Below are 23389 nucleotides of genomic sequence, written 5' to 3' on the forward strand. Positions count from 1 at the left end.
CCATAATTTCAATCACTTAATTTTGCGGATTTGGATTCTCATCCTATCGACGCCCTAAGTCCATTGAAATTAGAGAGAAATTAGGCCTCTAACTTGTGATTCAAAGAAAATATCAAAAGAATGGAGTAGAAGAAGAGTTAGAACCAAAAACAAGTCAAAAATAGCAAAAACAAGCATTTTGCCTCACTGGAAATCGATTTACCTCTGTAGGAAATCAATTTCCTGAGTGCAGAGTTCAAAATTGGCATAAAAACAAGGTGGAAATCGATTTCCTACAGAGGGAAATCAATTTCCTGCACGCAGCTTTCAAAAAATCAGCATTAGGAAGCATAAAACTTGACTTAAGCAAACATACAAACACCTTATGATCACACATCAATTGGAGCACGAATTTTCCATTAATTCACCATCAAATAGGACCAATATAGCATCAAAGATGCATCACACACAAGCACAAAAGAATCACATTATGATAGATGAAAAAGGATGGAGAAAATTACCAAATCTTGAACAAAACTTAGACCTACTTCAAGAATCACCAACACAAATCTTGATCTCTCAACAATTGAAGAAAAAAGAGTGAAATGAATGGTGGCTTAGCTCAAAGTTTGTGAGGATCAAGATGTGACTCACAAACTTTATGAAAGAAAAAGAGCTTTGGTGAATTTGGTAAGGATGAGGAGAGAAATTGCAAGGGGTTTGTTGGCTCTCAAAGCTTGTGAAATGAGAGAGTAGAGGTCTCTATTTATAGAATTGGAGCAAGAGTAGTGGCAAATTGGTCTTTTTGTGTTTGGTAATTAATTTGTGGTTAATTAGTATTTAAATAGTAAAAATGGGATTTAAGTGGGTTTAATGAAGGGGTTAATTTTGATGAGGTGGAAAATTGGTAGAATGACAAGAATGATCAAATAAAATGTGATTGGTGCCAAAATGGTGTCAAGCTTCCCTCCTTATATTTTTTGAATTTTGCGCACAGGAAATCGATTTCCCACAGGGGTAAATCGATTTCCATATTGAAAATTTCAAAAATTCCCTTTCTTGCACTTTTTATTTTTGCTCGATCTTTTTCCTGCAAAACACAAACAAGGGAAACAAAATGCATATTTTTGGATTTTGGTTAGTATAAAACAAATTAAAGAAAATTAGGTGCTTGATAGTTCCCCTCAAAGACGAAGCGAACATAACACCGAAAAATGAAATCTCAAGATTGTGATCTTGATTAATGATTGAGATGCAAATGATGTATGATCTTAGGGTCAAAAATTGGGGTATGACACATACCTTATATTCTTTGGAGGTAACCCCATCTCTTGGTTATCACACAAACAAAGAACCGTAGCTCGCTCTTCAACTGAGGCTGAATATCATGCTGTCGCCACTACAACTGCTGAGATAATGTGGCTCACAAATCTTTTACATGAACTTCGCCTACCAGTGTCAAAACCACCATTACTACTATGTGACAATGTCGGCGCCACATATCTATGCTCAAATCCTGTTCTTCACTAAAAAATGAAGCACATATCCATGGATTATCACTTTGTGCGTGAACAAGTTCGAGATGGAAAACTTCAAGTCTCACACGTGTCAACTAAAGACCAACTTGCGGATCTTTTGACTAAACCTTTAGCTCACACTGTTTACTGATCTTCGATCCAAGATGCAAGTTACTGATGGTAACTACATCTTGAGGGGGCGTATTGGACAATCATCATCATGAGCAAGCACCAAGTCATCATTATCCTCTCCTTATAATTGGCACATAATTATATGCACATAATTATTTGATTAAATGTATTCATTATTTCATTTACTGTATAGCTGGTGCATATCATGCACATTTATGTAAATTGATCTCCTCTCTCACTATAAACAGAGATGATGATCAACACAATCAATAATAATAATCACTATCAATTCTTATTCCTTATATGTACAATAGTGTTCATGTTTAATTTTATTAAATAAAAGAGGGACTGATCTATCGATAAATTTTTAAATTTTTGTCGATATCATATCACTAATTATACATTTGATAATATTTAATACAATATATCTACTCTAATTAAACATTTTTGCATCAATTTATCTACCTAATTTTAATAATATTTTTAAATATTATTTAACCATGCTTTCTAAATATACATATTTAACAAAACAATATATCTACCGATTTATTCTAACTAAATATACTTCTTAAATATATTTAACCATGCAAATATACTTTTTAGAGATATTTTTCTTAAATGAGTGTATAATTATATTTATCAAATTATACCTTCTAAAAAAACTTTTCTATTTTCTATATATATATATATATATATATATATATATATATATATATATATATATATATATATATATATATATATATATATATATATATATATATATATATATATATATATATATATATATATATATGTATATATACTATTCCTTATATACTAAATATATTATACTATTTTTTTAATAATAAACTTATCTTACATACTAAACAAACTAAACATATATTATACTTGATATATTAAACGTGTTTTTTTAATAATAAACTTATTTTACACCAATTATTATACTGTTTTGTTTTTGTTTTAACATAAAAATTTTAAAAAATTGTTTTAATTAAATAAACTGTTTTATATAAACATTTTTAGACTATAAATAAATATTATTTATATTTATACACTTGTTTTTTTATACTATTATACTATACTGTTTATTTTTTTGCATTCACTTAAAAATTAAAAAAAATTTGTTTTAAGAAATAAATAAACTATTTTATATAAATAGTATATAATAATTCTATTTATAAAAATTATTTTATATATAAATAGTATACAAAAATTCTATTTCTATATAGTATATAAAATTCTGTTTATTTCTAAAATATATAAATGCTATTTTCTAAATAAATAGTATAGTATTTACTAAAATATAAAAATACTGTTATTTTTTCTAAAATATAAAAATACTGTTTCTAAAATTAATAAATATACATCCTTTGTAGAGTCACTTCAAAAAAACGAAAAAAATATATTTAATAATTTACATTAAAGGAAAAAAATTATATACTATATTTTAATTAAATATAATATACATTATAACTATATCTGTAAAAAATTCCTAAATAAACTGTTATATATACTACTCAAAGAAACACCCAACAAATATACCTATAAACATATTAAATATGCCAGATAAACATACTTTATAAATAAAATTTAACAAATTTCATAGTGTGTATCCGAAAGAGATGACAATTTTCTGCAAATATTTAAGCTTTTTCTCAAAATCTTGCTCCTCTATGAATCAATTGCTATATAAAAAAAGAAAATAACAAATAAAAATATAAAATAAATCTCTGAAGCAAAATCAACAAAACTTAATCACTGAAAAAATTTACCTACAACTTTATATCACGATTTTGGTTGTTCTTCAGACCATTTTTGAGAAGTTGAGAGGAAGAATAGAGAAAAAATTATGAGAGCTTTGAAATGGAGAAAATAAAGATGTTGGTTAGTTTTGAAATGAAGAGAGATGTATATATTTAATAAAGGGGACCGAGCGGTGGGATTAGAACGTTTGCATTAATTATGCAGCATGGGGCGGCGAGGCTCTCCTCACAAACGCAACAGTCAAAACGTGTGTCAGGCAGCCCTCGCAAATGTTATTATGGGGAATCCTCGCAAATGTTATTATGGGGAATTAGTGACTGCACACGCAGTCTGCCAACAGCAGGTGATAAAGCCTATGTTGTCTCCATCGCGTAGGAATACCCATCGCTAAATTGACTTTGTCTTTTTGCTTGGAGATACCCCTCGCAAAATATTGCATTTTCTGAACAACAAAATAACATTTTGGCGCCACATTTATTTGCTTGGGGTTGCCCCTTGCAATGCATTTTTTCAAAATTCAAAAATTTCCCTCTTCCCTTTTTGCGAGGGGTAACCCCACGCTATGTTAATTTTGTTTTTTTTTTTAAATTGTGTGTTGCAACAAGCTTTATCCCAAACAACATCATTTTTTATGTGGAATTTTACCCCTGGCAAATTACCTTTTTTTTTTGTAGTGTTAGTCAAAGACAATAAATTTTAATAAACATTATTTCTTTTGAAGAATTATGTATATTGAATATATTTTTGTAACCAAATTTACTTTATTTCTCCAATCCAATATTGTACTCTAGTAAACAAATATTTTTAAAAACGGGAAAAGTGTAATGTAAATACAAATATTTTTATAAATGAGAAAAAGTATATTATTGATATAAATAATTTACAAATAGAAAAAAAATATACTTTCAATAAAAATATGTTTATAATTGAAAAAAAGTATATTGATGATGAAAATATTTTTATTAACAAGTTATTTCTGTTAAAAAAGAAGTGCGTATCAGACTAGAACAAGTATGTAGTAGGGATGGCAATGGGTAAGGTTTGGACAGGGTACTATAGTATCCATCCCCATACCTGCAGTTTAAAAAAATCTCTTTACCCGAGTCCAAACCCGCGTGGGTATCAATATTCATACACGTACCTGTACCCTCTGGGTTCCTCAATACCCATACTCGTACCTGTTTACCCGCATTTATAGTAAAATTAAATCATTTAATTATAAAATATCATGTAATTTAAGTCTTTTTTAACAATACTAAAAATATTATGCATGTTATTGTTGATTTAAGAAATAAATAAACACTTTTATTAAAATATGTAATGATTTGATAGCGATATATTTTTAAAAAAATTTAAAAACATGCATTTTTTATATAATAATATAAATGACATTATAGAAATATGTAGTGCGGGTATGGGGCGGGGTAGGTAGTAAGGTACCCGTGCCCGCGCCCATACCCGCATATTTTAATGGATAATTACTCGTGCCCGTGTCTGTACCCATTTTGCGGGTTTTTTACCCTACCCGGTGTGAGTATTTTTGTGGATACCCACTTGGGATGGGCCAAATTCCCATCCCTATAGGCACAAGTTTTTTTACCTGTGTTTATTGAAAGTTGATGAATTGGTTGTTTCAAAGAGAAAAAAGTTTAAATTTTAGTGAATGATTATAACAATTTAATTATTGGTAAATTCTTTGCTATGTCATTTATTGTTATAGATATAGTCGTCCATGTCGAATATTTTGATGACCGGGATAAATTGATAAATTTGTTAATATTTAAATTTTAGTTTGAGCATGAATATTAACTTTTCAAAACCGTAACTACTGTTGGAAGAAGAAATCTGATTTCCAAAAAATAAATAAGTTTTTAGTCTCTATGAATACTGCAGTTTAATTTTTAGTCTCTCTTTGCCTTTAGACAATGGTTTTAGCTGGTTTTGACAACAGTTTTTTTTTTTTTTGTAAAAACCGTTGCCTAAAGGTAGAGAGAGACTAAAAATGAAAACTGCAATATTTATAGGGACCAAAAACTTATTTAACCCAAAAAATAATTGTAGGATCTATATATTTTCTGCAACACAATGATTTTCTTTAATAATCAAGATATATTTAACCCAAAAAATAATTGTAGGATCTATATATTTTCTGCAACACAATGATTTTTTTTAATGCAATGCTCAAAGCATATTTTTGAAATCAAAATCATTTTTGGAATGATGTTATTGATGTAAAGCAAATGGAATCACTGGTCAAAACATAAAGGTTGAGACATTCAAAGTGAAAGATAAAGCAAATATATGATATCAAAGCAAATGATTGGCAAATCTCATGGGAGTCAGCTTACGCAACCTTGTTGTAGTATGCTTTCAAACAAACCTTACTTCAATTAGGTCTTTCATAGGTTGTAACGTGGCCAGGTTCACGGTTTCAGAAACAAAGGATATAAGGCTCAAAATTTGATTATACCCATCCCATCTTCGTGATGATCTCCAGTCCTAAAACTCATTTAATTCAACTCATGCATTCAGGTTCCATGAGGCTTCTGGAATTGCACCTTTGTAATGATGATAGCTCACAAGCAAAGAGAACTTTTGAGATTGCAGTCACTTCTTCCTTTTTGTTGTCACAACATTTTGTTGCTCGAGGAATTTATTGACTTCTCTTTTTTCATCTTTTTCTTTTGATATCCCTAACTTTTGCCTGAACTGTCTATTTTTGAACTTACTGTCACCGGGACGCCCTTATTTTTGCCTAAGTCGTTTTTTGGTTTTGACTTAGCAGGCTTTTTTTGATACATTTTTTTTGAAAGATATTGATTGCCTTGCTTAATGATTGATGAACCATCATTGGCTTTTGATTGACATCTCCAACACTTCTTTGATGTATGCGGAGGAAAGCTTGTAATTGAAACCTTTGTGGAAAGGTGTACTGAATGATTCTCTTAAAATAGAATGCACAACCAAATTAATTGAGAACTACCCTGCCCCAGGTTTAAAATGCGGGTTTTTTCATACAGAAAGAAACACCAACTTCGAAGGCTCAGAGGGGTTGACAAGGGATTAACTTCCTTATTTCTCCAGTGTTTGGGAATTGAAACAATGCCTGTACATCATCAGCAAAGTTTTATTCGAAAGCATACAGTTCAAGAACTTGGGTATTTCGTTGTCATCATCCTCCCTCCAATCTTTGCATAAAACACAAGTTTGATAGAGAAAGCAAATGGAAGAAAAAGTTTTGTAAAAGAAAGTATAAACATAAACATAGTAGATGTGAATGAATTCAAAATATGCAATGCTCATTTAATTAAAATCACCATTCAGAAACAATCAAAGTTTGAAAGCAAACAATACAATGAAGGAAATACAAACAGTATAGAAACAAGGCCTAGTGACTAATCAGCAACAAAGATGAGCTATCTCGTCTGAAACACTTGGCTTTAGGAGACTATCTGGCTTTACTTGTCTTCAGCCACTTTGATCTGGCAAAGGACTAGTGACAACATTGGGACCCATATCCTTGAAAGAGAGCATATTTGATCTCACCAACTCTTGAACTCTTTCCTTCAGAGGGAAACATCTTTCTAAATCATGGCCTGCTGCACCTTGATGGAAAGGACAATGAAGATCAGATCTGAAACCATCAGGGAGAGGATTTCGAGGAGGCGGCATAGCTCTTGTTGTGATCAACCCTTTATGGACCAATGTAGGATACAATTCAGTGTATGACATAGGAATAGGATCAAAATGAGTCCTATCGCGATTCTGATCTTGTTGATGTAGAGTCCTATGAAGCACTGATTGAGGAAAGCAAATAGGTGTTTCCTTCTCTACTTCAAAATATGAATCACATGACATAACATATGGTTTCCCCTGAGTTGGAGTAGCAACGGAAAAGGCTAAAGGAGTATTCACTTGCTTTGTGACAATCGGAGGAATGTTGCATTCATTCTTCAACAAGACTTGCAGGATTTCCATAATTTGATTCATTTGAATTTTCAACTGGCTGACCTCTGCTCTTAGAAACTCTTGGTCTTGTTGAAGTTCTTCCATGCTTCTAGTTCAATGTGTCGAGGAATCAACTTGACAGTAGACAGACAAACTCTGAAGATGAAGACAGACAAGGATGAGTTTTCTGGACAACCTGGATGTATGTATGCAAATGATGCAATTGTTGTTGTTTCTTTTTATTTATTTGATTTTCAAGGAATTCAAGTTATTAACTTGTAAACATCAAAACATGAAGGAGGTAAATCCTATATTGGATCAAAGCTTTGATCAAGTTATCATCAAGATCAATCATCCATTTTGGTGGATTAAGGTTTTCACCTCATCGACACCCAAGATCCATTGAGTTTGATGAAACTTATGATGTTTACAAAGAAAGACCTATGATTTCCTTGGAAATCAAATGAATACATGGATGAATGGTTTATGCATCAATCACAATCGAGATCACACATGGCCGCACGGACAAAGTTCAAAGGTTCGACGTCACGAGCATGGAGTCAAAGTTAAGAACCACCCACAAAGGTATGTACTAGGGAATTTTGTACCTGCCGAACGGGTTCTACAAAGGTTCCCAGAGTTTTCAATCTTCTATCGGATACTACCGGCACGCACAATTGCTCATGGGCGCCAATAATATGCCTAAAAAGACCTCGTCTGAGCGTAGCATCGCATGACAACAAGCTCAAATTGGTACTTGATCTTGTTTCTGCGCTACATCCTAAAAAAGCTTAGATGGGTTAAAAGGGTTCTAGGTCATTCAGCTTCTACGGACACTCACTATTGAAAATAATAGCGTTCTTACGATAGTTCGAAACAACATCTACTACCTTCCATGAGGCCTCCACTGATTGGGGTTCCACCATATGACGCTCATGCTAAGGATTGCTCCTGACATGCGACTATTGGTCTTACCACCTCCTATCTCAAGTTACTCACAAAAGTCCGGGTTAGAACTTTATTTCATCACAAAGGAACCATCGAGCACCAAAAAGAAAAAAAAAATAAACAAACAAAGCACACAACAATATATACAGATACAAAACACACATATAAACAAAAATAGGCTTAACACACTTAAAACTGGATCCGCAGTGAAGTCGCCATTTTTTCTATAGCGGGGAAAATCTGAGATCGAAGCCATTATATTGGCTCGACTCAATATTTCAGTGAAAGTTGTCACCGCGCTTTATTGTTTCCGAAGGAAAAGGGAAAAGAACAAATAAAACCCAAAGTTTGTTTTTTAAAACAAAAAGAAGAGATCTTAGGTACGGGTGTTGTTTATACAAGGGGAAGGTTTTAAGCACCCCTCATATATGTGGTACTCCACAGGAACCTTTTTGAAAATCTGTGTCGTGTGTGCTAAAAAAGGAGTTTGTTTTATTTTAAAAATAAGCTCTGCAAGAAATCGGTCACAAAAAATATTTTTATATACAATTTAATTTTTATATATAAATTAGAGACCGAAATTTTGGTCACTAATATTTTTTGTTTTCTTTTTTTATTTTTAATCCTCTTTATTATTTTACTATTTCCTTTCCATTTTTTTAAAGATTTTAATTCTCTTTCAAATTTAAATTTTTACTAAATTTTTCTTATTTTTATTGTTTTAACATATATATTTATAAAAAACTACATGAATATTTGTTTAAATATAAAATATAACAATAGTTGTTAAGTGGTGTAGAGACAGGTTGTCATTAAAATACACGGAGGTCACAAGTTTATTTTATGAAAAAGAACACTAAAATCGGTCTCTAAAATCGGTCACAGAATTCGGTCACAAATTCGGTCTCTAAATTTCGGTCACTAAATTTGTCGCAAAAGCTTAGCGACTAGCACTTTTTCAACCGAAAAGTAATGGTCGCTAAATCGGTCTCTAAACGTTTTAGTGACCAATTTTTAAGTTTTTTCGATCTCTAATTCGGTCACTAAAAATGAATTTTTTAGTAGTGAAGGTTGAAAGTGATTCGACCGAGTTAGATAATACTAAACGGACCTAAGTTACAATATTTATGATAGTTCAATTATATTTATCATGAAAAAATGATTTTTAAAATGAAAAAAAAATATTTTAAAAAATAAGGATAGATTATGCATGTAAATCTTAATTTTATTGATTAAATTAATGAACAATTCATTAAGTTTTTAACTAATAAGTGACTAATATAATTAATAAATTCACATAATAATTTTAAATATAATAAAATTCTAAAATATTTCAACAATTTATATCTCAATTGTTGTTGTTCACTTGCAACTTTTCTTACTTTTTAGTAATTCAACAATTTATATCTCAAAATGATTGTCGTTCATTTGTACTTTTGTAATTTTTCTCTTATTGCTGGTACTGAAAAAACTTTGATGGTGGTAGCATGGCTGTCAGATAAGTTAAGGATACAGTACCGAAACTAATTACTGTTTTCATTGATGGATATGAATTTGACTTGATACAATAAGTCATATTTAAATTTTAAAGCGACAAATCGAACCTGTAACCGATAAAGCATCTCGAAAATATCATATCATAAATTGCTTTCTACATATACATCAAAACCACTGTACCAACCAATAAACAATCATCATGTTTAGAATCGAACCTGTAACCGATAAAGCATCTCGAAAATATCATATCGAGACCATCATGTTAACTTATTTAATCATTCAAAACAAAAAAAAGCTTTTGTATATGGAGACCATCATCCAATAAAACAATCATCATGTTTAGAATGTATTTTATTTTTATTGGACGTAATATATATATATATATATATATATATATATATATATATATATATATATATATATATATATATATATATATATATTAAATATGGTTAGAGTTTACTTTTTAAAAATGAATAAATAGAACCCTATTCATAATGTCCATCCATAATTACCAATTAATTAACTTAACGTTCTATAAATAAAAAACTAAAAGAAATTAATCAATTAATGAAATATAAAATAAAATATATAAAAATAAAAGAAATATAAAATATATGATGAAATTAGAAAGAATATGGGTGCAGCCAATGTACAAATCAAAAGAGATGTGTACAAGTACAACTATATAAAAAAATGTAAAATAAAAAAAAATTATAAAGAATTTGGCTTCTTCATGAAGTGACTATGTTTAGTTTAAAAAGATTTTTATAAAAAAAGAAAGAAAAATAGAAGCAAACAAAGTGAACGAGAAAATAACTAATTTTTTAATTCACATTTTATATTTGTAAATACTTTTTGATCTCAGTAATTTTTTATTTCTATAAAATTAATTTGTGTTAAAACTAATCTTTGTAATATAGAAATCATTTGATTTGAGTCTTTATCACTAATATATTAGAGAGATTAAAATCAATATATTATCTATCACAAGGATTAACTTATATATAAGCAATTTTATAAGAAATAAAACAAAATAATAATGACTAAAAGTAACATATAAAATGTATGAAAAACCAAAATTTAAAAAAGTTATTAATTATTAATAAAAACAAAAATTATATATTTATAGAGGAAAACTATGTTTTTAAACTTTAAAAAAATTGTAAAGAGTATAGTGAGGAGTTAGTATTATTTGTAGAGGTCATTTTCAAGAATTTTTTGGAAAAGCAAATATATACTGTTTTGAAGCTGTTGTCATGTTTACATTTATTATCATATTAAAGCTTGCAGTGTTATATGAATGTTACTAACATTATAGTTGAAGGACTAGTACTATATAAAGACATGGTTTGCATGCATGGACTACTGCAATTGTATGTAAAGAAATAATTGAAAAAATGGCAACTTTAATTCCCTTTTTAACTCTCATTTTGTTTGAAATTGTGTTGGTTATCAAAGGAGAGCCTCTAGTTCCAGCATTATTTGCATTTGGAGACTCAATTATTGATGTTGGCAATAACAACTATTTACAAACGCTGGTTAAAGCAAACTTCTTCCCTTATGGAAGAGACTTTGTGAATCACTCTCCAACCGGAAGATTTTCTAATGGAAAGGTTGCCGCAGATTATGCATGTAATTTTCTTTTTCTTCAACATATCTAATTATTTACATACATTTTCTAAATTATTATTATTCCAATAAAATTGTTGATTTGTAACTATAGAGCACTTGAATAAGATGGTAAGGTTCTCTTTCAGTTTAACCAAAGGTCTTGGATTTAATCTAAATCGTAAATACACAGCAATGTTAAATCTCTGTTAATTTGTCTTTGCAGTTGTGCGCAGAGGATACCTAAAAATTTATTCTCATATTAGAATTTGATCTAAATTTTTATTCTTTGTAGCTGAGGTTTTTGGATTTACCTCATATCAACCGGCTTACCTTAACCTAGTTAAGGAAAGAAACAATCTTTTGATCGGTGCCAACTTTGCCTCAGCTGCTACTGGTTACCATCCTTCCACATCTATAAAATATGTTAATACATAAAGTCTCTCTCTCTTTTGTTTACTTTAAGTTGCATGTGATATATATAATATTTGATATATCTTTTTGTGTATGTAGAATGTACTTTCATTAGGCCAACAACTAGAATACTACAAGGAATACCAGAAAGAATTGGTGAAAACAATTCGACAATCAAAAGCACTATCAGTAATATATGGTTCAATATATTTTGTTGTTTCCGGGACTAGTGATTTTGTACTAAATTATTACGTAGATCCATTTCTCCAAACAATTTACACACCTTATCAATTCTCAAACATTCTTGTGCAATACTACTTTAATTTCATCCAAGTATGTCTCTCTGCTTAAGAATTTTTTTTGAGTTTTGTTTGGTAGTTTGAAGAAATAGAGATGGTTTGACTTTTTAAAAATAAGCATGAAATTGAAAATTTTGAAGGATTTGGGTGGTGAGGAATTTGGGAAAATTTTCTCTATAATATTAAACCTCCTTAATTCGGAGGAACTCCAAAACCTTATTGGAAGAAGTTTACATAGTTTATAGTTTAGGTAAATTCTTTAAAAATAATTTATTTTGTTATAAATTTTTACAAAAAAAGTTTTAAAAAATTAAAAAATTAATTATTTTTATCTATTCTTCTCATCACAAAGTCTCTCATAACCTCCTTTCCAAGCTCCTAAATCAAGTCTTGAGGTATGTTTGGATGAAAGATTTTTGAGGAGAAAGAAAATCAGAACTTACAATTTTTCATCAATTATTTATAATACAATTAAATATGTTTGTGGTCCTCTTAAATATTTTAAATTTATTTTTAGTCATTCAAATTTTGATCCACACTTTCGGTCCCTAATACTAAAACTTTTACTAAAACTGTTGCTAAATAATAAATCGTAGCTAAAACAGTCGTTAATTCTGTAATTAAATTATAAAAGCTGTCACTAAATTGCAAGAGCAACCAAAAGTGTGGATGAAAATTTTTAGGAGTGTCATTCTTTAAAAAAAAATTAAAAACTAAATCAAATTTGAGATATTTAGGAGGACTGTAAACATAATTAACTTTTTATAATATGGTTTTTATAAAATTAATTAAATGTAATTGAAGTATAATCTAATCATTTAACATGTTTTACTTTCAATTTTTTAATTTTAATTTGATATTACCTAAACCCTAATATACTATATTTTACTTGCAAAACAATAATATTTTATTCAACTTCTACTATTTAACAATATACTATGGATTGGCAGGATTTATATGCACTAGGAGCAAGGAAGATTGGTGTGTCAACATTACCTCCTATAGGTTGTATGCCTATAGTCATCACTTTCTATGGTTTTCCCTACAACACATGTGTAGAAAAAATAAAAGATGTTGCTATTGACTTCAATAAAAAAACTCAATCTCACTTCAACGAAATTGCTAAAAAAGTTTCCAGACCTTAAACTGATCATCCTTGATATCTACCAACCTCTCTATAAACTTCGCACCAAACCTTCTCATTATGGTAAGAAATCTAATTATGTTAAACCTATAAACTTGTCTTATTTATGGCTTATATTAATTAACAACTACATTTTTGCAGGATTTTCAGAATCTAGGAAGGCTTGTTGTGGGACAGGATTAGTAGAAGTTACTTTTGCATGCAATTCAATATCTATAGGAACATGTGCTAATGCATCGGAATATGTATTTTGGGATAGTTTTCATCCCACACAAGCTACACACAAGTATTTGATTGATCATTTGACTCCTGATTTAATCTCTTTTATACAAACTTAATCAATTCCTCATCGGCTTCTTAGAGTGTCTTTAATATGTATCACTTTAACAAAATAAAGTTGTCTTAAATATTAGTTATTACTCTACTACTTCATAAAAAATAATGCCATGTATCGTGTTACTATTTTAATGCAATATTAGTTAAGTTGTTTCAAATTTATTCTATAATTAAAATTGTGTACACCGGTTTTTAGTTACCTCTTTTTCAAGATGCTCCAACTTGATTAGCAACAAAAATCTTAAATTCATGTTACCTTCGAATTCGGGAAACAACAAAGATTCAATAACACTAGCACTGTCGCCATCAGCAGCATACTAACATCCTACAACTAAAACATATCCGAGAAGCACAGCTTCTCCCCCACTTAGCTTCAAGCCAACTCCTGCAACAAGTGATTTAAAAAACAAACAAGTACCGATAGTGTTGTACACACTTTTTGTGCACTAAGGGATAAACAACATTAGACAACTCTGGCCGGACGGACCGACCTGCTTTGATACCACTAATGTAACACTCCAATTTCTAACCAAAAATTATGTCAAAAATTATAGTGTTTCAAAACTTTCACCAAGACATGGGATGTCACATTTCAACATATAAACAACACATAATCAGATACACCGCACTTTAATTTCGGAGGACCACATAACCACTTACATCAGCTTTTAGAACAAACCAACTTTTATTTAATATGCAGCGGAATTCATAACTATTCTTCTTAAACAACGGGTCACCTTTATTCAACTAAAGCAGCTTGAAAGCACAATAGTACTTTTTATTATTCAACTTAAAAATGCAACAGCTATAATAACAACAATGGAAACAACATAGACAATCATTCATCCCTCCCTGAGTGCTACGTATCAGAGTAACTAAACCGACTTGGACTCACAGTTACTAATTCTTCATTCTTGAACACCTGCACGTTACCAGTATAAAGGCAACGATGAAACAAATGAAAAGGGTGAGATATCAACAACTATAAGCAAGTGTATGATAAAAGGTATATTAGATCAAAGTCATACAAAATATCACCACTTCATGACAACAATTATGCAACAACCAATAAATAACTTAATAACAACAACAAGACAACTTTAATCAACCAACATATCAACATAACAACTTAAATCAACACAACTTAATAACAACAACAACTTTGACACACAACTCAAGATGCGACACAACTGTGCATATGCATGTGGTAGCATTGAAGCAGAACTCTCAACTTAGAAATTGCCAGTCTATCGAGGCATCAAGGCTTAAGCTTTCGTCGCTAATTTGTCAATCCAGGCCAACGCGGTGAGCATAGCTCCAACTTAATAATTGCCAAACCAGGCCAACTTAAGGATGCAAATGTAAATGAACGCAACAATCACAAACAACAACAATTCATCGTCACAAAGGCATAAGCCATTATTAACAATGTACCAATAGGCAGAGGTACTCAACGTTGCTTCAACACCGGACATAGGCCTACAACTTAATCAACTTATCAACAACAACTTATAACATACAACTCAATTCAATCAACATAGGTCATAAGACCTGCAACTCAATAATGCCCATAAACAGGGACAAAACAACTGATTCAACTGTACCTGCAAATCAACTTATTCGACATAGTTTCAACAAAAAAGACCACCAATAATATCTATAAATACATACGAACTACTCCGACAATTTTCAACTAATTTCGGACAACTAATTATACCACTTAATTTGGCTAACTCAGCTATTCGAAACTGTTTTCGTTAACTGTTATCATCGCTTCTTACTTACACAACTTTTGGTAATTAACTTACTGATATAATGTTCCTGCTATAAAAACTAGATTACTACTAAATTACTGCTAGCTAATTATTCCAGTTTGCTAACATATCAATTCCTGCTAAATTCTGCTATTATACTGTTCCAACTTTTACTACTATCAATACTCCAATCAACCACTGATCCTGAAATTATTACCAAAATATCTCTGTTACTTAATTCCCTTGTTATTTACTCATGTATACTGCTACTCGTCAACTGCCATACTACTACTCTAATAATGCTACCACACCTTTATCCTACTCTACTATTTGACTGGCTTTGCAGATTAATTACTAAGAGCCTTGCTAATAATTAATTCAGCCTGCACATAACTACTAACTTGATTATATTAAAATACCAATTTCTATTGATTTAATTAAAACTACGGTTTTCTGCTGAATCTACTAACATATTGCTTCTACTGCACATTATGACTTATCAGCATTATTATCCAATCATCATTATTATCCTTCAACTAATCAAATTATATTACTTTACTAAACAATATATTGCTACTAGATAATATATATTAATTACTAAGGGGTCTTATTAGTTACTAGGATAACGCTTGAACCCAAAAGCTATACGTCACAACCAAACAAAAGTCTACCCCCCACCATATATAGGAGGTACCCGCCCCCACTTGCTAGACCATGGGGCGCCCGCCCCTAATGCTATGGGGTCCACCACTTTCCTCTTCTCCCATGGGACTTCCGTCCCTTGTTACTGGTGGCCCCCTCCACCTTCTCCAAACCTCACCTTCTTCACCTGTTCCCAGAATTGCTACTATGAACTTTTGAGAAATTTCTTCTTCGGTCGATCCCCTGGTGCGCATGATTCTCTTTATTTTTTTTTTGCTTGCCACAATTATTCCTTGGATCCAGCGCAACCGTGCTCCGCTGGCCTACGATGCACCATCAATCTCCCACCGTGGGATCTCCATCAACGTAAATCCAAGAGTTCAGGACACGCCATTCCACCATGGACATCACCAGCGCGCAACACAGGATCAGCTAAGCCTCTTCTTAATTTTTTTTATGTTTTTTCTTATTTCCTTTTTACTTTTTATAATTATTATTTACTATACTTATTTATTGTAATAACTATTTGTTATATCTATTGTTTACCTATTTTGTTTAATAAAATTTCTTAAGTTTTTTTTATAAAATCATCCGTTGCTATATTATCTATTTTTATAATTAAATAATTAATTTAAATTAGTTGTTTAATTGTTTAGATAGTTTAAATTGTTTATACATATTAGGAATAAGAAATTTAATCGAAACCTTATTTTCACCGATTTAATAAATTGGGTTGAAAACCAACAATTATGTCGTTTTTTTTATTTTGTTAACCATGGCTAACTTGTGCCCTAATTAGGGTTTGCCACGATCATTCCCTACACTGAAATCTTTCCTTTGTGCATTTTTCAGGGTTTGCTTTTTCGAAATTCCCCGACTCCGAACCATATCAGATCAAATCAAAGTCAATGCTTCAGGCAACCTCCGACCATCAATCTTCATCAATCGAAGCTAAGTGTCTTTACTCTTTCCTTGTATTTTTACTTTTATTGATTAGGGTTAACCATATTTATGGCCGAACCGATAATGCACTCACCCCTTCTTTGTTTATTCTTTTTTTCCAATCTTCAGGGTTTGTCAATTGCCAAAGCTACGAGTATCGGTAACCCTAAACCCTAACTCTATTATATTTTTGCTTTTAATTATATCCCGCTGGTTTCAATTCCCCTCTCCTCCGCTGGTTACAATTTCCCTTCCCCATAATTGTTTATACTATTGCGTGGTTAGTAATCTTAGGGAGTGCAAGTCTTGAATTGAATTAGAATCACCTAATTACAAGATAATATAATTGAATATAATCACATGATTGTTGCACCCACGCATACTTTGGGGTAACCTCTCTGTTGCCTTGTTGCCTGTTGCCTTGTTGCCTGTTGCCTTGTGTTTTTTTGCAGAATAGCCATGTCCCTCGAATTCGAGGATACCTCAGCCATGCTGCCTCGATACAAATAACGGTCATAAGTCCCAAGTCCCTAATGATGCTGCCTTCGATACACTAATATGACCTCGATCCTCAGAAGTTGCCTACGAAAAGGCTGAGGTATCCTCTGGCTGCCTACGAAAGGCTATGCTGATCCTTCCCTTTATACTACCTGCCTCTCTATGGCATGGGACAGTCTTAAGGCGAATGATAATTCGACGACCCTTCAACCTCCAAATGAAAGGCTTTCTGCCCTCTTATGGCAAGGATAGACCCTTTCACCCTGAAAGGCTAAAAGAACTGATTTTCAAACTATAAGGTAAATTGCCCTTAATTGCTTTGCCTTGCTCTGAAATTTTTCTATATTCTTTCTCAAAATTCTTCAAAAATGGCTACGCTCATTTACGAGCTAAAGTCCACTTTTCTTCTTCTATTTTTCTTTTCAAAACGAGCAAAGCAATTAAGAGCTCATGGAAAACCATGGATGCAAAGGGTGCCTTACACCTTCCCTTTGCATAATTACCCCCCGAACTCAAAATCTTTTTAAAGGTATTTTCCTGTTCTTTTAGCCTTTCCGATATTTGGATAAAATAAAAGTCGGTGGCGACTCTTGCTTACCGTACATTTTTCGATATAAAAGTCAGTTCACCGTATTACAGAACTGGTGACTCTGCTGGGGATCTTCCGATTAAAAAGAGGGGTTACCTTAAAAGTTTAGGATTCACTTAATTGTTTTCTATTGTTTGCTTTGCTTGCTTTATTTTTTCAGGGCTGTTTTGGGAATTAACTGAAGGACGAATCTTACACCCGGATTCAAGTACATCTAAGATAGGAAGTGGCATAGTCATGGCGACCTCCTTCATGTATGTGGAGGATTGGTCAATATGAGAGTTCACGCTTAAGTTAGGCCTCTATGGGTGTTTGCACGCTTCTCTTGTATGAGGGAGGTTCGTGCGGATGTCCGTGGGTGAGTCGGAGCTTAAGGACCTTTAGTTACCTTTAACCCATCTTGACTTTTAGGAACGTAGTGGGGGGACTACTCTTGATGTATGTTGAGAGCATAGTCGCTACCTGATACTACAACTCAGATAGGTCCTTTCTTAAAGTATCATTGCATGGTATGTATGTATCATGTTCGAGGGTGCTTTAGAGGGGCTGACAATTCTGGGTAACTTGGTAGAACCCGTTGCTGATATCCTCCTTATCCTTAGAAATACCTTTGGGGAAGGGTATCTCACATGATCTAAACTCCATGCAAGCCAAGCCTACAGAAATTGTGTGACTTGTGTGACTTGTTTGTGTTTGCTACTAACCTTCGTTTCCTCGCAGGTTTTGTTAAAAGGACTTGTTTGTCCTTACTATCTCACATTACGCCTAATGAACTGAATTCGCATAACATCATGACATCATAAGCATAACATGATTTAACTAACCCTTTCAAGGATCTTAGGGATTTAGGGCGCACAATTTCAGGGACTCCTATCAAGGACTGATTTCCTAATCAAGGGACAAGAGGATTTATTTTCCTCTGGTCACACACCTTCCAATTCAAAGACTCAGTACCTAGCAAGGGGCAAGAGGATGTACTTTCCTCTGGCCATGTATCTTCAAATTCAGAAGTATCCCGAATCAGAGGCGATGACCCACTCGATATGGTGAGCTTGATTCTCAAAGAAGGATGTTCAAAGACAAGAGTCAGAATTCTTCAAACAAATATGCGGCCAAATCACTTTCCAAAGTTGCTAACTAAATTCCTTAAAGATCCTTGAAAACATTGCATTTGCATTCATGACATTGCATATTTCTAACTTTGTTTTCAGGTTCCGCCTCGACAATCATTCCTCTCAGATATAATCGAGCTGGAGATTCGTTCTGACAAGCCTTTTACATTCCAAAACTCCGTCAAATAACTCTTCGAATCTAACGAGCAAGCATTCTCTATCAGATATGGTCTAATGTATGACCCGTTCCGGTATTCTCAATCAGATATGGTCTAATGTATGACCCGTTCCGGTATTTTCAGTCAGATATGGTCTAATGTATGACTCGTTCTGGCATTATTCATCAGATATGGTTTAATGTATGACTCGTTCTGGTATTCTCCTTCAGATATGGTTTAATGAAAAACTCGTTCTGATATCCTTCCTCAGATATGGTCCAATGTATGACTCGTTCTGACACCCTCCGACAGATATGGTCTAATGTACGACTAGTTCTGCTATTCCTCTTCAAATATGGTCTAATGTATGGCTCGTTCTGACATCCTTCAACAGACAAGGTCTAAATGTACGACTCGTTCTGACAACCCTCAATATATATGGTCTATTTGCTCTGACGTCCTCTATCACATATGGTCTAAATGTATGACCCGTTTCTCTCATCACGAACAATGCTGTGCACAATCTGAAAGGTCGCAATGAACACAACCAATCTGTGGGGACAATCTTGATCTCTACACCAGTTCCACAACAAAGACGCAAGGTAGACGCACCCAAGCGTCAGTTCACAAAGATCAACATGCTGTTGGCTCAGGCATTACAACATTTGTCGAGAGCAAACTTGATTACTGTGAGGGATCCTCCTATAAAGCTCAACACTTCCGCTCCTAGCTATAAGCCCGATGCGATGTGCGCATATCACTCCAATAGCCCTGGACACGATACGAATGATTGTTGGCCATTGAAGAACAAGATCCAAGATATGATCGATACTGGTGAAATTAAATTCCCTAATCCCAAGACTCCTGTAGCGATCACTACTCCCAGGCATAATCACGACAAGACTGACTAATGTCTGAAGTGGATGAACTTTTAATCATTAGCTTTACTTTCATTTGCAATTCCTATTCTATTTGTTTAAACATTCGAATTATGATAGACATTATATATTTTAATAATCATCATTAGTGCATTGCATATGTTTGTCTTGAATTAATTATTTCGCTATCACTCATTTTAAATTATGTCTTTACTTTGCATATGTTGTGTGATATTCAACCCCTGCTAAAGTTGTATACCTTTTGAGGGAGGATGACGAAAACGATACCGCAACCTTATACAGTATGCTTTTGAACGGACTATGTTGACGATGTACAAGCATTGTTTCAATTCCTAAACAGTGGAGATATAAGGATGTTAATCCCTCGTTAACCCCTTTGAGCCTAAGAAGTAGAAGTTTCTTTCTTATGCTAATTAAAACCCTTGATCATAACCTAGGGCAGGGTATTTCTCAGTTAATTTGGTTGTGCATTCTATGTTAAGAGAATCATTCAGTACACCTTTCAACAAAGGTTACAATCACAAGCGTTCATCCGCACACATCAAAGAAGTGTTGGAGATGTCAATCAAAAGACAATGATGGTTCATCAATCATCAAACAAGGCAGTCAATATCTTTCAAAAAAAATGGAAAAAAACATATATACAAAGAAAAGCCTGCTAAGTCAAAAATCAAAAAGAAGACTTAGGATAAAATCAAGGCGTCCCGCTGACTGTAAGCTCAAAAGAGACAGTTCAGGCAAAAGTTAGGGATATCAAAAAGATGAAAAAAGAAGTCAATAAATTCTTGAACAACTCAAAGTTGTGACTACCAAAAGGAAGAAGTGACTGCCATCTCAAAAGTTCTCTCTGCTTGTGAACCATCATCATTTTCAAAGGTGCAAATCCAAAAGTCTCTTGGAACCTGAATGCATAAGTTGAATCAACTGAGCTTAGGATTGAAGATCATCACGAAGAGGGGTGGGTACAATCAAATTTTGAGCCTTTATCCTTTGTTTCTTAAACCGTGAACCAAGCCACGTTACAACCCTTGAAAGTCCTAATTGAAGCATGGTTAGTTCGAAAGCATACTGTCACCGAAAGGTATCCCGACTCCTTAAGGTTTACTAAAAATGTTAAGTTGATATCCTGTTTGTTACAAACATCATGTTTTTATAAATATCATGATTTTACATCTCCAGTTTTAATGTTTTTCAAAAACTCAAGACAGACGTATGCATTGCATCTCATGAATTCATTATTAAACATATTCTGCTACATAATTTCAAAATGTTAGCATAAGAATAAACTTGCACAGGGTATGGCTAATGACTGAAGGTTATCCGGACAAACAAAATTACTCCAAGAAGCCATGTCTCCTACGTATACAAGGGGCATGGCACGTTTTGCTCAATTAACCTGGGGCAAGTAGGTCAAGACGCGAAGGATCTCTCAAATGCTAAAAAGTCAAAGGAGTACATCCCAAGTGGGTTTCAAATTATTTCCCGATCAATCTGGGGCAATCAAGTCAAGATTCCGAGAATCTCTCATGGATGCTCGAACAATCAGGGGCATGCATCCAAGTATATCTAAAGCTACTCCCCAATCAACATGGGACATTGTCTTGAGCCTATGATTACTGGGGGCATATCGCCCATAGTGAACATCTCATAAAGTCCTCGCGAGGCGAATCTTTCCAAAGTTCCTGCTAACTGGGGCAAATCTATGCAAGTCCAGTTCAACATCTTGATCGATACTCAGTGGCGTGTCCTGAATCAAGTAGTAAGTTACTATGATACTGGGGGCAACTTTCAAGACACTCACATCTCCCCATAGAGCCAGGTTCATAAGATCATATCCCCATAGAGTAATCATTAAGAAAATATCTTCAAAAGTCCTCGTCCCGACAAAGACATGACTCCCCAACAGAGTTTACATCTTCAACACTGTCATTTCTCCAACACTTTGCTCTTCTCCAAACATGGTGTATTAATGTCTTTATCCCCAATCAGGGTACATCAAGTTACTGATCGTCCCCAAGCAGAAATCATAAATCCCCAGCTGAGCATCTTCAAGATAGGCTCAAAATCACAATGATACAGAGATTTATTTTCTCAAGATACTCCAAATAGCATAAATCATTTTCGTACATCATAGTAAATTCATACATAACATACATACGCCTCATTGCCTATGCATAACACTTTCATTCATAAACATTACAATACATGCATCACAACATTGCATAAAACTAATGTTCCTTTTTCAGCCTACTTCTATAAACAAATAAACATTGTCTTCTAGATATAGTGCAGAGATAATCAAGTCAACGATTTAATTCTGACGCTCATTCAAGACAGAGATTTAGTTCTGATACTTAATTTTGGATATCTTCCGGAGATAGTTCAGAGATAATCAAGATCGAGATTTAATTCTGATACTTAGTTCCGGGTATTCTCCAGAGATAGTTCAGAGATAATCAAGACAGAGATTTAATTTTGACACTTAATTTTGGATATCTTCCAAAGATAGTTCAGAGATAATGAAAACGAAGATTTAATTTTGACACTTAATTTTGGATATCCTCCAAAGATAGTTCAGAGATAATCATGACAGAGATTTAATTTTGACACTTAATTTTGGATATCTTCCAAAGATAGTTCAGAGATAATCAAAACAAAGATTTAATTTTGACATTTAATTTTGGATATCCTCCAAAGATAGTTCAGAGATAATCAAAACGAAGATTTAATTTTGACACTTAATTTTGGATATCCTCCAAAGATAGTTCAGAGATAATCAAGACAAAGATTTAATTTTGACACTTAATTTTGGATATCTTCCAAAGATAGTTCAGAGATAATCAAGACAGAGATTTAATTTTGACAATTACTTCGAAGATAGTTCAGAGATAATCAAGACGACGATTTAGTTCTGATACTTAGTTTCGAACATCTTCCATGAATAGTTCAAAAAACTTAGATCTAATTCAGTTACTACGAACGGTGCTGACACGATCAATCTCCAATAAACTTTCTCTCAAGGCCTGGATGGCATCTTTAAGCCCATCTCCGACAAAAGTCCCTACTTCAGCTAGGGCAAATTTCTTGGTATTCTAGTGTTCAATCATCTTCCACCTTCAGATACCGACTGGCGCACAAACCACTCTACATCTTCAGGTTTAAGATAATTGAACAGGGGCAGCTGTCATACCCCAAAATTTGCC

General features: G+C 32.8%; 1 pseudogene; it reads left to right on the forward strand.

The window, feature by feature from the left end:
- The first annotated feature begins 11188 nt into the window (after positions 1–11188).
- LOC131628633 (GDSL esterase/lipase At5g22810-like) lies at positions 11189–13611 on the forward strand (annotated as a pseudogene).
- The last annotated feature ends 9778 nt before the right edge of the window (positions 13612–23389 follow it).

This window comes from Vicia villosa, unplaced genomic scaffold (genome assembly GCF_029867415.1).
Source record: "Vicia villosa cultivar HV-30 ecotype Madison, WI unplaced genomic scaffold, Vvil1.0 ctg.000469F_1_1, whole genome shotgun sequence".
Lineage (NCBI taxonomy): Eukaryota > Viridiplantae > Streptophyta > Magnoliopsida > Fabales > Fabaceae > Vicia > Vicia villosa.